Source organism: Felis catus, chromosome E2, assembly GCF_018350175.1.
Source record: "Felis catus isolate Fca126 chromosome E2, F.catus_Fca126_mat1.0, whole genome shotgun sequence".
In the NCBI taxonomy this organism is placed as follows: Eukaryota; Metazoa; Chordata; class Mammalia; order Carnivora; family Felidae; genus Felis; species Felis catus.
Window position 1 is genome coordinate 35,399,500 of NC_058382.1, and position 14,593 is coordinate 35,414,092.

The window sequence follows — 14,593 nt, forward strand, 5'->3', positions numbered from 1 at the left end:
GTGGGGCTCGAACTCACGGACCCCGAGATCGTGACCTGAGCTGAAGTCGGACACTTAACCGACTGAGCCACCCAGGCGCCCCCAAATGTGACCTTTTAAAAGGATAACAACAATCGGGCACCAGGCTGGTTCAGTTGGTAGAGCACGCAACTCTTCATCTCAGGGTTGCCATGAATTCAAGTCCCAGCTAGGGCCTAAAGCTTACTTAAAAAATAAAAAAATAAGGGGCGCCTGGGTGGCTCGGTTGGTTGAGCCTCCGACTTTGGCTCAGGTCATGATCTCACTATCTGTGAGTTCAAGCACCGCGGCGGGCTCTGTGCTGACAGCTCAGAGCCTGGAGCCTGCTTCAGATTCTGTGTCTCCCTCTCTCTCTCTGACCCTCCCCCATTCATGCTCTGTCTCTCTTTGTCTCAAAAATAAATAAACATTAAACAAATTTAAAAATAAGAACTCTAAAAGAATAAAAACAATGAAACACTTATTTATCCCTTAATATAATAATAATATAATAATAAAACACTTCTTACAAATCTGACATGATTCTTGCAATACTTTAAGCTAAATATTTATGTATATTTTGCAGATTATGTGGTAAAGATGGCCACAAATTCTGTCACTAATCTCTTGGAGGGATAGGGCCTCACTCCCTTCCACTTGAATGTTATGACCAGCTATACATCAGGGTTCCCACCTCTCCCTCCTCAGGGGAAGATAATTTGCTGGAATGCCTCACAGAAGGGAGGTAAACACTTGTTCATGTTTACCAATTTATTAGAAAGAATATAATAAAAGGTACAGATGAACAGCTGATAAAGTCCATAGGATGAGGTCCAGAAGGGTCCTGAGTGCAGGAGGTTCTGTTCTGTGGACTTGGGGTGTGCCACCCTCCTGGCATGTAGATGTGTTCACCAATCCAGAAGCTCTCTGAACCACATACTTTTAGGGTTTTTATGGATGCTTCATCATACAGGCATAACTGATCATTAACTCAATCTCCAACCCTTCTCTCCATCTTGGAGGATGGGGGGTGGGGCTAAAAGTGCCATGCTTGGTCTTTCAGGTCACCAGCCCCTGTGCTGAAGCTACCTAGGAACCTGCCAATAATCACTTCATAGAACAAACCACACTCCTATCACCCAGGAATGCCAAGGGATTTAGGAGCTCTATGTCAAGAACCAGGGTAAAACAACAAATATTAGAACAAAAGTTGTTCCTGGTGCCCTTATTACTTAGGAAATTTCAAAGATTTTAGGAACTTTGTACCAGAAATTGGGCGCAGAAGCCAATATACATATTTTCTATTATTTAACAAATTGTATTGTTATCAAAGAATGGAGGAGGGGGCCAGGCAGTCGCTGTTGCAACAAATATTGTAATATATGGATAAGGAAAACAAAGCTCGGGGCACCTGGGTGGCTCAGTTGATGAAGTGTCCAACTCTTGATTTCGGCTCAGGTCATGATCTCATGGCTCCTGAGTCTGAGCCTGCTTCAGATTCTGTGTCTCCCTCTCTCTCTGCCTCTCCCCTGCTTGCACTCTGTCTCTTTCTGTCTCTCAAAAATAAATAAACGTTAAAAAATTAAAAAAAAAAAAGAAAATCAAGGCTCAAATCAAATCAAGTCTCAGTAACTGCCTAAATCCTCATAATAAGCAACAAAACTACAATTCAAACATGGCCTTGTAATAGATGTTCCACTTTTACTTCCCTTACTTAAAAATAATTTTGGGGCATCTGGGTGCCTAAGTTGGTTAAGCATCTGACTTTGGCTCAGGTCATAATCTCATGGTTCATGAATTCGAGCCACGCATGGGGATCTTTGCTGTCAGCACAGAGCCTGCTTTGGATCCTTTGTCTCCCTCTCTCTCTACCCCTTCCCTCCTCTCAAAAAATAAATAAACATAAAAAAAATAATTTTAAGTTAAGGGCTCCTGGGTGGCTTAGTCCATTGAGCATCTGACTCTTTTTTTAAAAAAAAAATATTTATTTATTTTTTGAGAGTCAGAGCACGATCAGGGGAGGTGCAGAGAGAGGGAGACACAGAATCGGAAGCAGGCTCCAGGCTCTGAGCTGTCAGCACGGAGCCCGATGCAGGGCTCTAACCCACAAACCATGAGATCATGACCCAAGCTGAAGTCGGTCACTTAACCAACTGAGCCCCCCAGACGCCCCATAGCATCTGACTCTTGATTTGGGCTCAGGTCATAAGGGCCATGGGATGGAGCCCCACATCAGACTGCTGAGTGTGGAGCCTGCTTAAGACTCATTCTCATTCTCTCTCTCTCTCTCTCTCTCTCTCTCTCTCTCTCTCTCTCTTTCTCTCCCTCTGCCCCTCTCCACTGCTTGTGCTCTCTCTCTTTAAAAAAAAAAAACAAAAAATAGTAAGTTAAAAAACAATCAAACTGGGGCGCCTGGGTGGGTCAGTCGGTTAAGTGTCTGACTCTTGGTTTCGGCTCAGGTCATGATCTCACGGTCTGTGAGTTCAAGCCCCACAGAGCCTTCTGTGCTATCAGCACAGAGCCTGCTTGAGATTCTCTGTCTCTCTCTCTGTCTCTCTCTCTCTGCCTTTTCCCCACTCACTCTCCTTCTCTCTCAAATATAAATAAACATTAAAAAAAATCAAACTTGGGGGTTACCTGGGTGGCTCAGTCAGTTAAGTGTCTGACTCTTGATTTTGGCTCCCGTCATAATCTCACAGTTCATGGGATTGAGCCCTTCATCAGGTTCTGTGCTAATAAGCAAACATCCTGCTTGGAATTCTCTCTCTCCTTCTCTCTCTGCCCCTCCTTCACTCACACACACACACGTGTGTGTGTGTGTGTGTGTGTGTGTGTGTGTGTGTGAGAGAGAGAGAGAGAGAGAGTCTGAACATGTGTGTGTATGCATATACTCTGTCTCTGTCAAAATTAATAAACATTAAAAAAAATTTTTTTTGAGAGAAAGAGAGGGCACAAGTGAGTGAGGGCAGAGAGAGAGAGAGAGAGAGAGAGAGAGAAATGAGACTCACCCTAAGAGGGACTCATGCTCACCCCATGCAGGACTTGAACTCATGAACTGTGAGATCATGACCTGAGCTGAAGTCAGACACTTAACTGACTGAGCCAACCTGGTGCCCCCATCTTGAATTTATTTTTGTGTATGGTGAAGGAAGGGGTCCAGTTTCATTCTCCTGCATGTTGCTGTCCAGTTTTCCCAACACCATTTGTTGAAGATACTTTTTTACATTGGATATTCTTTCCTGCTTTGTTGAAGATTAGTTGACCATACTGTTGTGGGTCCATTTCTGGGTTTTCTATTCTATTCCATTGATCTGTGTGTCTGTTTTTGTGCCAGTGCCATACTGTCTTGAGGACTACAGCTTTGTCATATAGCTTGAAGTCCAGAATCATGATGCCTCCAGTTTTGCTTTTCTTTTTCAGGACTGCTTTGGCTATTTGGGGTCTTTTGTGGTTCCATACAAATATTAGGATTTTTTTGTTCTAGCTCTGTGAAAACTGCTGGTGGTATTTTGATAGGGATTGCATTAGATGTGTAGATTACTTTAGGGAGTATAAGCATTTTTTTTTTAATTTTTTTTTTAACGTTTATTTATTTTTGAGACAGAGAGAGACAGAGCATGAATGGGGGAGGGTCAGAGAGAGAGGGAGACACAGAATCCGAAACAGGCTCCAGGCTCCGAGCGGTCAGCACAGAGCCTGATGCGGGGCTCGAACTCACGGACAGCGAGATCATGACCTGAGCCGAAGTCGGACGCTTAACCGACTGAGCCACCCAGGCGCCCCGAGTATAAGCATTTTAACAAAGTTTGTTCTTTCAATCCATGAGCATGGACTATTTTCCCATTTCTTTGTGTCTTCTTCAATTTCTTTCATAAGTGTTCTATAATTTTCAGAGTACAGATTTTTTTTTTTTTTTTACCTCTTTGGCTGGGTTTATTCCTGTGTATCTTATTAATTTTGGTGCAATTGTAAATGGGATAGATTCCTTGGTTTCTTTTTCTGCTGATTGATTATTAGTGTATACTGCTATTTCTTTATTTAAAAACTAAAAGTTTTGGGCATCTGGGTGACTCAATCAGTTGAGCATCCAATTTTGGCTCAGGTTGTGATCTCCTGGTTTGTAAGTTCAAGCCCAGCATTGGGCTCCCTGCTGTCAGTGCAGAGCCTACATCAGATCCTCTGTCCTCTTCTCTCTCTGCCCCTCCCCTACTCTCATTCCCCCTCAAAAATAAACTTTAAGTAAATAAACAAACATTAAAAAAAGACCTAAAAGCAGTAACTATTGACTAATGATTTAGCTTTCTTACACCTGCACTCTGAAGTCCTTTTCTCCTTTTTTAAGATTTTGTTTATTTATTTTAAGTAATATCTATACCACACTGAGATACCCCTCATGCCAGTCAGAGTGTCTAAAATGAACAACTCAGGAAACAACAGATGCTGGCGAGGATGCGGAGAAATGGGAACCCTCTTTTGCTGGTGGTGGGAATGCAAACTGGTGCAGCTGCTCTGGAAAACAGTGTGGAGGTGCCTCAAAATATTAAAAGTAGAACTACCCTACGATCCAGCGATAGCACTGCTAGGAATTTATCCAAAGGATACAGTAGTGTTGATGCATAGGGGCACATATACCCCAATGTTTATAGCAACACTCTCAACAATAGCCAAATTATGTAAAGAGCCCAAGTGTCTATCAACTGATGAATGGATAAAGAACATGTGTTTATATATACAAAGGAATACTTGGCAATGAGAAAGAGTGAAATCACAACATTTGCAGCAACGTGGATGGAACTGGAAGGTATAATGCTAACTGAAATAAGTCAGTCAGAGAAAGACAGATATCATATGTTTTCACCCATATGTGGATCTTGAGAGACTTAACAGAAGACCATGGAGGAAGGTAAGGGAAAAAAAAAAAAAAAGTTACAAACAGAGAGGGAGGGAGGCAAATTGTAAGAGACTCTTAAACACTGACCTTAAATGCCGACCTGTCAGCACAGAGCCTGAGCAGGGCTCACACTCAAAAACCCAGAGATCATGACCTGAGCTGAAGTTGGACGCTTAACAGACTGAGCCACCCAGCTGCCCCATCTGTAAATATTTTTAAAAAATAATGAGTTGTGAGGGGTACCTGGGTGGCTCAGTTGGTTAGTGTCTGACTTCGGCTCAGGTCATGATCTCGCGGTTTGTGAGTTTGATCCCCGCATCCAGCTCTGTGCTGACAACTCAGAGCTTGGAGCCTGCTTCAGAGTCTGTCTCTCTCTCTCTCTCTCTCTCTCTCTGCCCCTCCCCCCTCACGCTCTGTCTCTGCCTCTCAAAAATAAAGAAAATTAATAAAAAATTAAAAAAAATAATTAGTTGTGTACTGATTTTTTTTTTTTAAGTAGTCTTGGGGTTCCTGGGTGGCTCAGTTGGTTAAGCCTTGGACTCTTGATTTGGACTCAGGTCCTGATCTCAGGGTCTTAAGATTGAGCCCATGCTGGGCTTGGAGCCTGCTTAAGATTCTCTCTCCTCTCCCTCTGTCCCTCCCCTGCCTGAGTACACATGCACTCCCTCTCTCTCAAAAAAATAAATAAATAAAATAAAATAAAATAAAATAAAATAAAATAAAATAAAATGTAGTCTCTGCACCCAAAATGGGGCTCAAATTTATAATCTTGAGATCAAGAGTCATATTGGCCCCTGAGGGGATTCAGTTGGTTAAGTGTCTGACTTTTGGGCCCTGCACCAGCCTCTCTGCTGTCAGCACAGAGCCTGCTTCAGATCCTCTGTCTCTGTCTCTCTCTGCCCCTCTCCTCCCTCTTTCAAATACAAATAATTAAAAAAAGAGTCATATACTTCTCCCACTGAGCCAGCCAGGCACCCTATGAGTAAATATTTTTATTTTAGCCTCATACTTGACTGAGAGTTTGGTTGTATAGTGAAACTTAAGTTGCAAATGTTCACTTAGGGGCACCTGGGTGGCTCAGTCAGTTAAACATCTGACTTCAGCTCAGGTCATGATTTCGTAGTTCATGAGTTCGAGCCCGGCATGGGGCTCTGTGCTGACAGTTTAGAGCCTGGAGCCTGTTTCAGATTCTGTGTCTCCCTCTCTGCCCCTCCCCCATTAATGTTCTGTCTCTCTTAAAAAATGAATAAATGTTAAAAAAGAAAAAAAGAAAAGAAAATGTTCACTGAAAATTATGAAGGCATAGGGTGCCTGGGTGGCTCAGTTGATTGAGCATCTGACTTCAGCTCAGGTCATGGTCTCATGGTTTGTGAGTTCAAGCCCTGCATCGGGCACTCTGCTATCAGTGTGGAGCTTGCTTTGGATCATCTGTCCCCCTCTCTCTCTGCCTCTCCCTCTTCGAAAATAAATGAACACTAAAAAAAAAAAGCCACATCTCTCTCCTGCTTGTACACTCTCTCTCTCTCTCTCAAAATAATGACTCATTATTAAAAAAAAAGAAAAAAGAGAAAAGAAAGTTATGAAAGCATTGATGTGTTATCTTCCAGCTTTCAGTTATGCTAAGAAGCATGCTCTCCTGGCCCCCACCATCTCAGAAAATCTTTATGATTTTATTTCCAGTGTACAGCTCTTAAAATTCAATTTACTGTCACAAATATGGAGACTCACGTCTTTCAGTCCTGGGAAATCTTCTTATCTCTTTGATAATGTCTCCCTTCTTTGTTCCCCACCCCACCACCCAGTTTCTCTGTTCTCTATTTCTGGGACCTCTGTTAGTCAGGTGTTGGAGCTGAGTTAAAACTCTAATTTCATTTTATTTTTTTTAAAGTTTATTTATCTATTTTTAGAGGGGGGGAGAAAGAGAATGAATGGGGAAGGGAAAGAGAGGGGGTACAGAGGATCTGAAGCAGGCTCTGGGTTAACAGCAGAGAGCCAGATGTGGGCTTGAACTCATGAACTGTGAGATCATTAACTGAGCCGAAGTTGGATGCTTAATGGACTGAGCTGCCCAGGCACCCCAGAAACTCTAATTTCTTTATTGCTTCTTTTCCATCTCTTTGGTTTTTTGTTTAGCTTTTGGGGAGAGTTTCTTAACTGTCTTTGACTTTTGTTTAATTTTTTAAAATATTTATTTATTTTTGAGAGAGAGAGAGAGAGCAGAGGGTGGGGGTGGGGGGCAGAGAGGAGGCAGACAGAGAATCCAAAGCAGGCTCCGAGATGTCAGTGCAGGGCCCGATGCAGGACTCAAATTCACAAACCATAAGATCATGACCTGAACCAAAGTCAGAGGCTTAACTGACTGAACCACCCAGGTACCCCTCTTGTTTTGATTTTTTAATTTGGCTCTCATAGTTCTGATTTTTAGTGCTAGCTTTTATTTTGCTTATTCTTCAAAGCATTCTTAAAAAAAAAAACTTTCTATTTATTTATGTTGAGAAAGAGAGAGAAAGAGAAAGAGTTTGGGGGAGGGGCAGAGAGATGGAGAGACAAATCCTAAGCAGGCTCTGCACTGTCAGTGCAGAGCTCAATGCATGGGTCGAACTCACAAACCCTGAGATCATGACCTGAGCCAAGATCATGAGTTAGATGTTTAACCATCTGAGCCACCTAGGTGCCCCAGCATTCTTTTCTTATTTTATATTGTAATATCTTCTAGCTTTCATTTTCTTTCTCACTAATGAACTTCTTTTAACACTTATTTCAAGGCAAGTCTACTGGCAATAAATTCCTTCCATTTTTGTTTGTCTCAGAAAGTCTTTATTTCACCTTCCTTTTTGAAGGGTAATTTCACAGGGTACACAGAAATTCTAGGTTGGTGGGTTTTTTTTTCTCTTAATCTTTAAAATATTTTACTCTACTCTCTTCTTGTTTGCATGGTTTCTGAGAAGTCAGATGTAATTCTTATCTTTGCTTCTCTGTAGGTGTTCCCCCCTCCCCCCTTCCTTGGCTTCTTTCAGGATTTTTAAATTTATCTTTGACTTTTTATATTTTGAAAATGAAATGATTGGTGCCATATAATAGCCTCTAAAGTGGGGCTCAAACTTAAGACTTTGACATCAGGAATAGTGTGCCTTACCAACTGAGCCAGCCAGGCACCCGTAGGTGTCATATTTTTTGGCATTTATCCTGCTTGGTGTTCTCTGAACTTCCTGCATCTGTGGTTTGGTGTGTGACATTAATTTAGGGGGAATTCTCTGTCATTAGTTTTCCAAATACTTTTTTCTGTTCCTTTCTCTCTTCTTCTGGTACTCATGTATATGGTACACTCTTTGTGTTGTTCTATAGTTCTTGGATTTTCTTTGTTTTTCTTTTGCTTTTCATTAAAAAAATTTTTTTTAATGTTAATTACTTGATGTTTTTAAAGTTTATTTATTTATTTTGAGAGAGAAAGAGAGAGAGCACAAGCTGGGGACAGTCAGGGAGAAGGAGAGACAGAATCTCAAGCAGGCTCTGCACCATTAGCACAGAGTCCCATGCGGGGCTTGAACTCACATACTGTGAGATCATGCCCTGAGCTGAGATCAAGAGTCAGATGCTTAACCGACTGCACCACACAGGTGCCCCTGTTTTTGGGAGAGAGAGAGAAAGAGAGAGAGCACACAAGCTGGGGGAGGGGCAGAGAGAGAGGGAGACACAGAATCTGAAGCAGGCTTCAGGCTCTGCAGTCAGTGTAGAGCCCAATGCGGGGCTCGAACCCACCAACTGGGAGATCATGAGCCTAGCCAAATGGAAGCTGGATGCTTAATGGACTGAGTCACCCAGGTGCCCCGTCTTCTTTCTTTTTTTTTCTTTCTATTTACTTTTCAGTTTTGGAGGTTTCTACTGAGATATCCTGAAGCTCGGAGAGTCTTTCCTCAGCTGTATTCGGTCTACTTGTGTGTCCATCAAAGGCATTCTTCATGTCTCTTGCAATGGTTTTCATTTCGGCATTTCTGTTTTGGCTCATCGTTCTGCTCACATTGTCCATGTGTTCTTGCGTGCCGCTTACTGTATCCACCAGAGCTCTTTCAGCATATTGATCATCCTTGCTTTAAGTTCCTTGTCTGGTGATTCCGACATTCTTGCCATATCTGAATCTAGAGATCTGATGTTTGCTCTGATTCTTCAAAATGTATTTTTGGCCTTTAATATATCTTATAATTTTTACTTGATAAGTGGACATCGTGTCCTGGGTAAAAGAAACTGTGGTAAATAGGCTTTCATAAAGGGGTGGCAAGGCATTGGAGGAAAGGAAGCATTCTATTGTCCAATAATTAAATCACAGTCCTCAGGGGCGCCTGGGTGGCTCAGTCAGTTGAGCGGCTGATTCTTGATTTCGGTTCAGGTCCTGAACTCACGTTCAGGAATCTGAGCCCCTTGTCAGACTCTGCACTGATAGTGGGATTCTCTCTCTCTCTGCCCCTCCCATGTTCCAGCTCCCTCCCCCTCTCTCTGTCTCTCAGAATAAATAAACTTTAAAAAACAAGAAATCACTGTCTTCAGTGATTCTGTACCTCTGGACTGTGAACCTCACACATGCTTCTCATTTCTCTCCCCAGTCCTCTCTGGATGGGACAGGGCAAGTAGAGGGAGCTGGACTGACCTGTTTCCCTTCCTCCATGTGGAAGGCTAGAGCTGGCTGCAGTTGGGTATTTCCCTTTCTTTCCGTCAGTTAGGCTCTGATAAAATCCCAGCAGGTTAGGCTCTGGTTAAATTTTAAGTTTCCCCCGAGGGCATGTCTCGTGAGGGTCAGAATGCTGTGGCACATTTCAAAATGGCTTCGTCTTTCCCCTCCTGGAAACTGGAGGGGGTTTTTCTCTGACATTTACTAGGAGAACCTGCAAAGCTCCGGGAGGTAAAATGCACAAAAGTGTGCCCCCTCCCACGACTAGGTCCCCTGGGGTTTTTGTCTGTCAGATTTGTACCCACTGAGCCTCCAATCACAGTTTGGGCTTCCCTACCCTGGTTCCAGTTCCTGCAGATGCCTCTGTTTGTGAGTTTCTGCCCATACTTGCTTGTCACTCTCTTTAATTTTCAGGGACAGTGGTGTGCCCTGTAATCGGACTTATCCTACAGATTTAAGAAGAGTTGTTGACTTCTGAGTTGGTTCAGCTTTTTTACTTGTTGCTAGGATGGAGTGGCCACTTACAGCCTTCTTACGTGCTGGACTTTTTTTTTTTTTAAGTCCACAAACTTAATTCGCGATCTGGGTTTTTCTTTTTTTTTTTTTTTAAGTTATAGTTATTATTTAAATTTTAGTTAACATATGTGCAATATTAGTTTCAGAAGTAGAATTCAGTGATTCATCACTTAATATATAACACCCAGTGCTCATCACAAGTGCCCTCCTTAGTACCCATCACCATCTAGCTTATCTCCTACCCACCTCCTTCCTTCAACCCATAGTTTGTTCTCTATCATTAAGAGTCTCTTGGGGCGCCTGGGTGGCTCAGTCGGTAAAGCATCCGACGTTGGCTCAGGTCATGATCTTGCAGTTTGTGAGTTTAAGCCCCATGTAAGGCTCTGTGATGACAGCTTGGAGCCTGGAGCCTGCTTCAGATTCTGTGTCTCCCTCTCTCTCTACCCTACCCCTGCTTGTGCTCTGTCTCTCAAAATGAATATATGTTAAAAAAAGAAAAAAGACTGAAAAATACTGCATTGCATGGATATGCCACATTAAAAAAAATGGGGTGCCTGGGTGGCTCAGTTGGTTAAGCAGCTGACTTCAGCTCAGGTCATTATCTTGTGGTTTGTGGGACTGGGCCCCGTGTTGGGCTCAGCACTGACAGTGTGGAGCCTGCTTGGGATTCTCTCTCTCCCTCTCTCTGCCCCTCCTTCCACATACACATGCGCATGTTCTTTCAAATCAATAAACATTTAAAAAATACTTTATTTTTTATTTTTTTTAATGTTTTTATTTATTTTTGAGACAGAGAGAGACAGAGCATGAGCAGAGGAGGAGCAGAGAGAGAGGGAGACACAGAATCTGAAGCAGGCTCCAGGCCCTGAGCTGTCAGCACAGAGCCCCACGTGGAGCTCAAACTCATGGACTGTGAGATCATGACCTGAGCCAAAGTTGGACACTTAACTGAGCCACCCAGGCGCCCCTAAAAAATACTTTATAAAAACAAAACGAGTCTCTTATGATCTGTTTCCTTCTCTTTCCCCGACTTTGCATATATTCATCTGTTTTGTTTCTCAAATTCCACATAGGAATGAAATCATATGGTGTTTGTCTTTCCCTGATTCACTTATTTTACTTAGCATAATACATTCTAGCCCCAACCACATCTTTGCAAATTGCAAGATTTCATTCTCTTTGATGGCTGAGTAATATTCCATTGTATATATTTGACTATGATATGTCTTGGCAATCAATGGCTGGCTTTTGTTGAATTTAATGGGAATTCTCTGTGCTTCTTGGATTTTGATGTTTGTGTCCTTCCCCAGATGTGGGAAAGGTTTCAAGTATAATTTGCTCACATAAACCTTCTGCTTCTTTTTCTCTCTCTTCACCTTCTGGAACTCCTACGATATGAATGTAATTAGGTTTGAATAAATTGCTGAATTCCCTAAGTCTGCCTTCATGATCCCTGACCTTTGTTTCACTTTTCAGCTCATTATTTTCCATAATTTTATCTTCTATATCGCTAATTTGCTCATCTGCCTTGTCCATCCTCATTTTTATGGCTTCTATTTGGGTTTGCATCTTGGTTACAGCATTTTTAATTTTGACTCAATTAGATTTTAGTTCTTTTTTATGTATTTATATATTTAGAGAGAGAGAGAGAGAGGCAGAGAGAGAATCCCAAGCAGGCTCTCCATTATCTGTACAGAGCCCAATGCAGAGCTTGAACTCACAAACTGTGAGATCATGACCTGAGCCGAAATTAAGAGTTGGAAGGATGCTTAACTGACTGAGTCACCCAGGTGTCCTCCTGTACTTTCTTTCTTTTTTAAAAATTAAAAAAAAAAGTTTTTATTTATTTTCGAGAGAGAGAGACAGAGCATGAGCAGGGGAGGGGCAGAGAGAGAGGGAGACACAGAATCCGCAGCAGGCTCCAGGCTCTGAGCTGTCAGCACAGAGCCCGACGTGGGGCTCAAACCCACGAGCCGTGAGATCATGACCTGAGCCAAAGTTGGACGCTTAACTGAATAAGCCACCCAGCTGTCCTGTAATGTGTTTTTAATTTACATTCAAATTAGCATATAGTGCAACAATGATTTGAGGAGTAGATTCCTTAATGCCCCTTACCCATTTAGCCCATCCCCCATCCTACACCCCCTCCAGTAATCCTGTGTTTGTTTTCCATATTTACGAGTCTCTTATATTTTGTTCCCCTCTGTTTTTATATTATTTTTGTTTCCCTTCCCTTATGTTCATCTGTTTTGTCTCTTAAAGTCCTCATATGAGTGAAGTCATATGAGTTTTGTCTTTCTCTGACTCATTTCACTTAGCATAATACCTTCCAGTTCTATCCATGTAGTTGCAAATAGTAAGATTTCCTTCTTTTTGATTGCTGAATAATACTCCATTGTATATATACATACCACATCTTCTTTATCCATTCATCCACTGATGGACATTTGGGCTCTTTCTATACTTTGGCTATTGTTGATAGTGCTGCTATAAACACTGGGGTGCATGTGTCCCTTTGAAACAGCACACCTGTATCCCTTGGATAAATGCCTAGTAGTGCAATTGTTGGGTCGTAGGGCAGTTCTATTTTTAGTTTTTTGAAGAACCTCCATACTGTTTTCCAGAGTGGCTGCACCAGCTTGCATTCCCACCATAAGTTATTTTAATGTTTGTTTATTTATTATTTTTTTTTAATAATTTTTTTTCAACGTTTATTTATTTTTGGGACAGAGAGAGACAAAGCATGAACCGCGGAGGGTCAGAGAGAGGGAGACACAGAATTGGAAACAGGCTCCAGGCTCTGAGCCATCAGCCCAGAGCCCGACGCGGGGCTCGAACTCACGGACCGCGAGATCGTGACCTGGCTGAAGTCGGACGCTTAACCGACTGCGCCACCCAGGCGCCCCTGTTTGTTTATTTTTGAGAGAGACAGTGGGAACAGGGGAAGATCAAAGAAAGAAGGAGACCCAGAATCCGAAGCAGGCTCCAGGCTCCAAGCTGTCAGCACAGAGCCTGATGCAGGCCTTGAACTCACAAACCGCAAGATCATGACCTGAGCCAAAGTTGTACAGTTGACTGACTGAGGCACCCAAGTGCCTTTTTCTTTCTTTCTTTTTCTTTCTTTCTTTCTTTCTTTCTTTCTTTCTTTCTTTCTTTCTTTCTTTCTTTCTTTCTTTCTTTCTTTCTTTCTTTCTTTCTTTCTTTCTTCTATTTTAAGTTATTTCATTTATTTATTTTGAGAGAGAGAGAAAGAGAGAGCAGGGGAGGGGCAGAGAGAGAGAATCTCAAGCAGGCTCATCACTGTCACCGCAGAACCAGATGTGGGGCTTTAACTCACAAACCATGAGATCATAGCCTGAGCTGAAATCAAGAGTCATTTGGATGCTGAATTGACTGAGCCACTCAGGCAGCCCCCCACCCCCTGTTCTTTCTTTTAAGGTGAATTTGTCCATCTTGTCATTTTGGAGGAAGAAAACAACAACAACAACAGAATGAATTAAAAATAAAAAAAATAGATAAAGGAAGTTAGATCCTATGTGTGTGTTGGTCAGCCTGTTAACAGAAGCTGCTGTGCTCTCTCCCTCAAATTACACAGTTGTTCTGTTAATCCTCGGATAGATTTCCTAGGTGTTCAAGGTGGTTTGATGTTGATCTGTGTTGGAGGGATGAGACTAGCCCAAAGTCCCTTTACTATTCCATCGTCTTAACTCCTCCTTTGATACATCAGTTTCATTTTTCATGGAAGAATGATCTAGTGAATCCAGCGCCTATTCCCTCCCAGGACACACAGTGTTCCTTCACAGGACAGTGTGTCAGCCTTCTTCCTGGCTACAATATCTCTCTCTGGCCTTCCTCTGTACCTATTGAATTTTTTTTCATTGTATCATAGCAATGAATTATTACCAAATCCGGATCTATAATATCTAATCTACATTAGCACATGTACCTACACAATTGGTTTGTGTGATTATTGCGGTCCTGACCCCAATATAGGGGCATCACTCAGGGGTACTAGGCAGCAGCTAAATTACCTAGTGACTCAGAGGACTGGAGTCTCCTCTCTTTCCTTTTTCCTTTTTTTTTTTTTTTTTTTCTTTAAAGAGAGACATAGAGCAAGCTGGGGGAGAGGGGCAGAGGGAGAGGAAGAGGGAGAGGAAGAGGGAGAGAGAATCCCCAGCAAGCTCCACACTCAACACGGAGTCTGACATGGGACTTGATTCCACAACCCTGGGATCATGACCTGAGCCGAAACCAAGAGTCAGAAACTCAACTGAGTCACCCAGGTGCCCCTGAAGTCTCCTCTTTCACAAGAAGAAACTACACAGAGGTGACCTCTATTGACCAAAAGAAGAAACTGCATTCACGCGCTTCCCTCCTTCCTTCCAGTACAGGAAAATAACTAACACAATCCTGGCCAGCTTCCAGGCACTTCACAAATGTTATTATGCCATTTGTCCTTGGATTTGAAATATTTACATCTACAAGGTGGGCACCATCACTCCTACTTTAGAGTGGAGAAAAGCAGG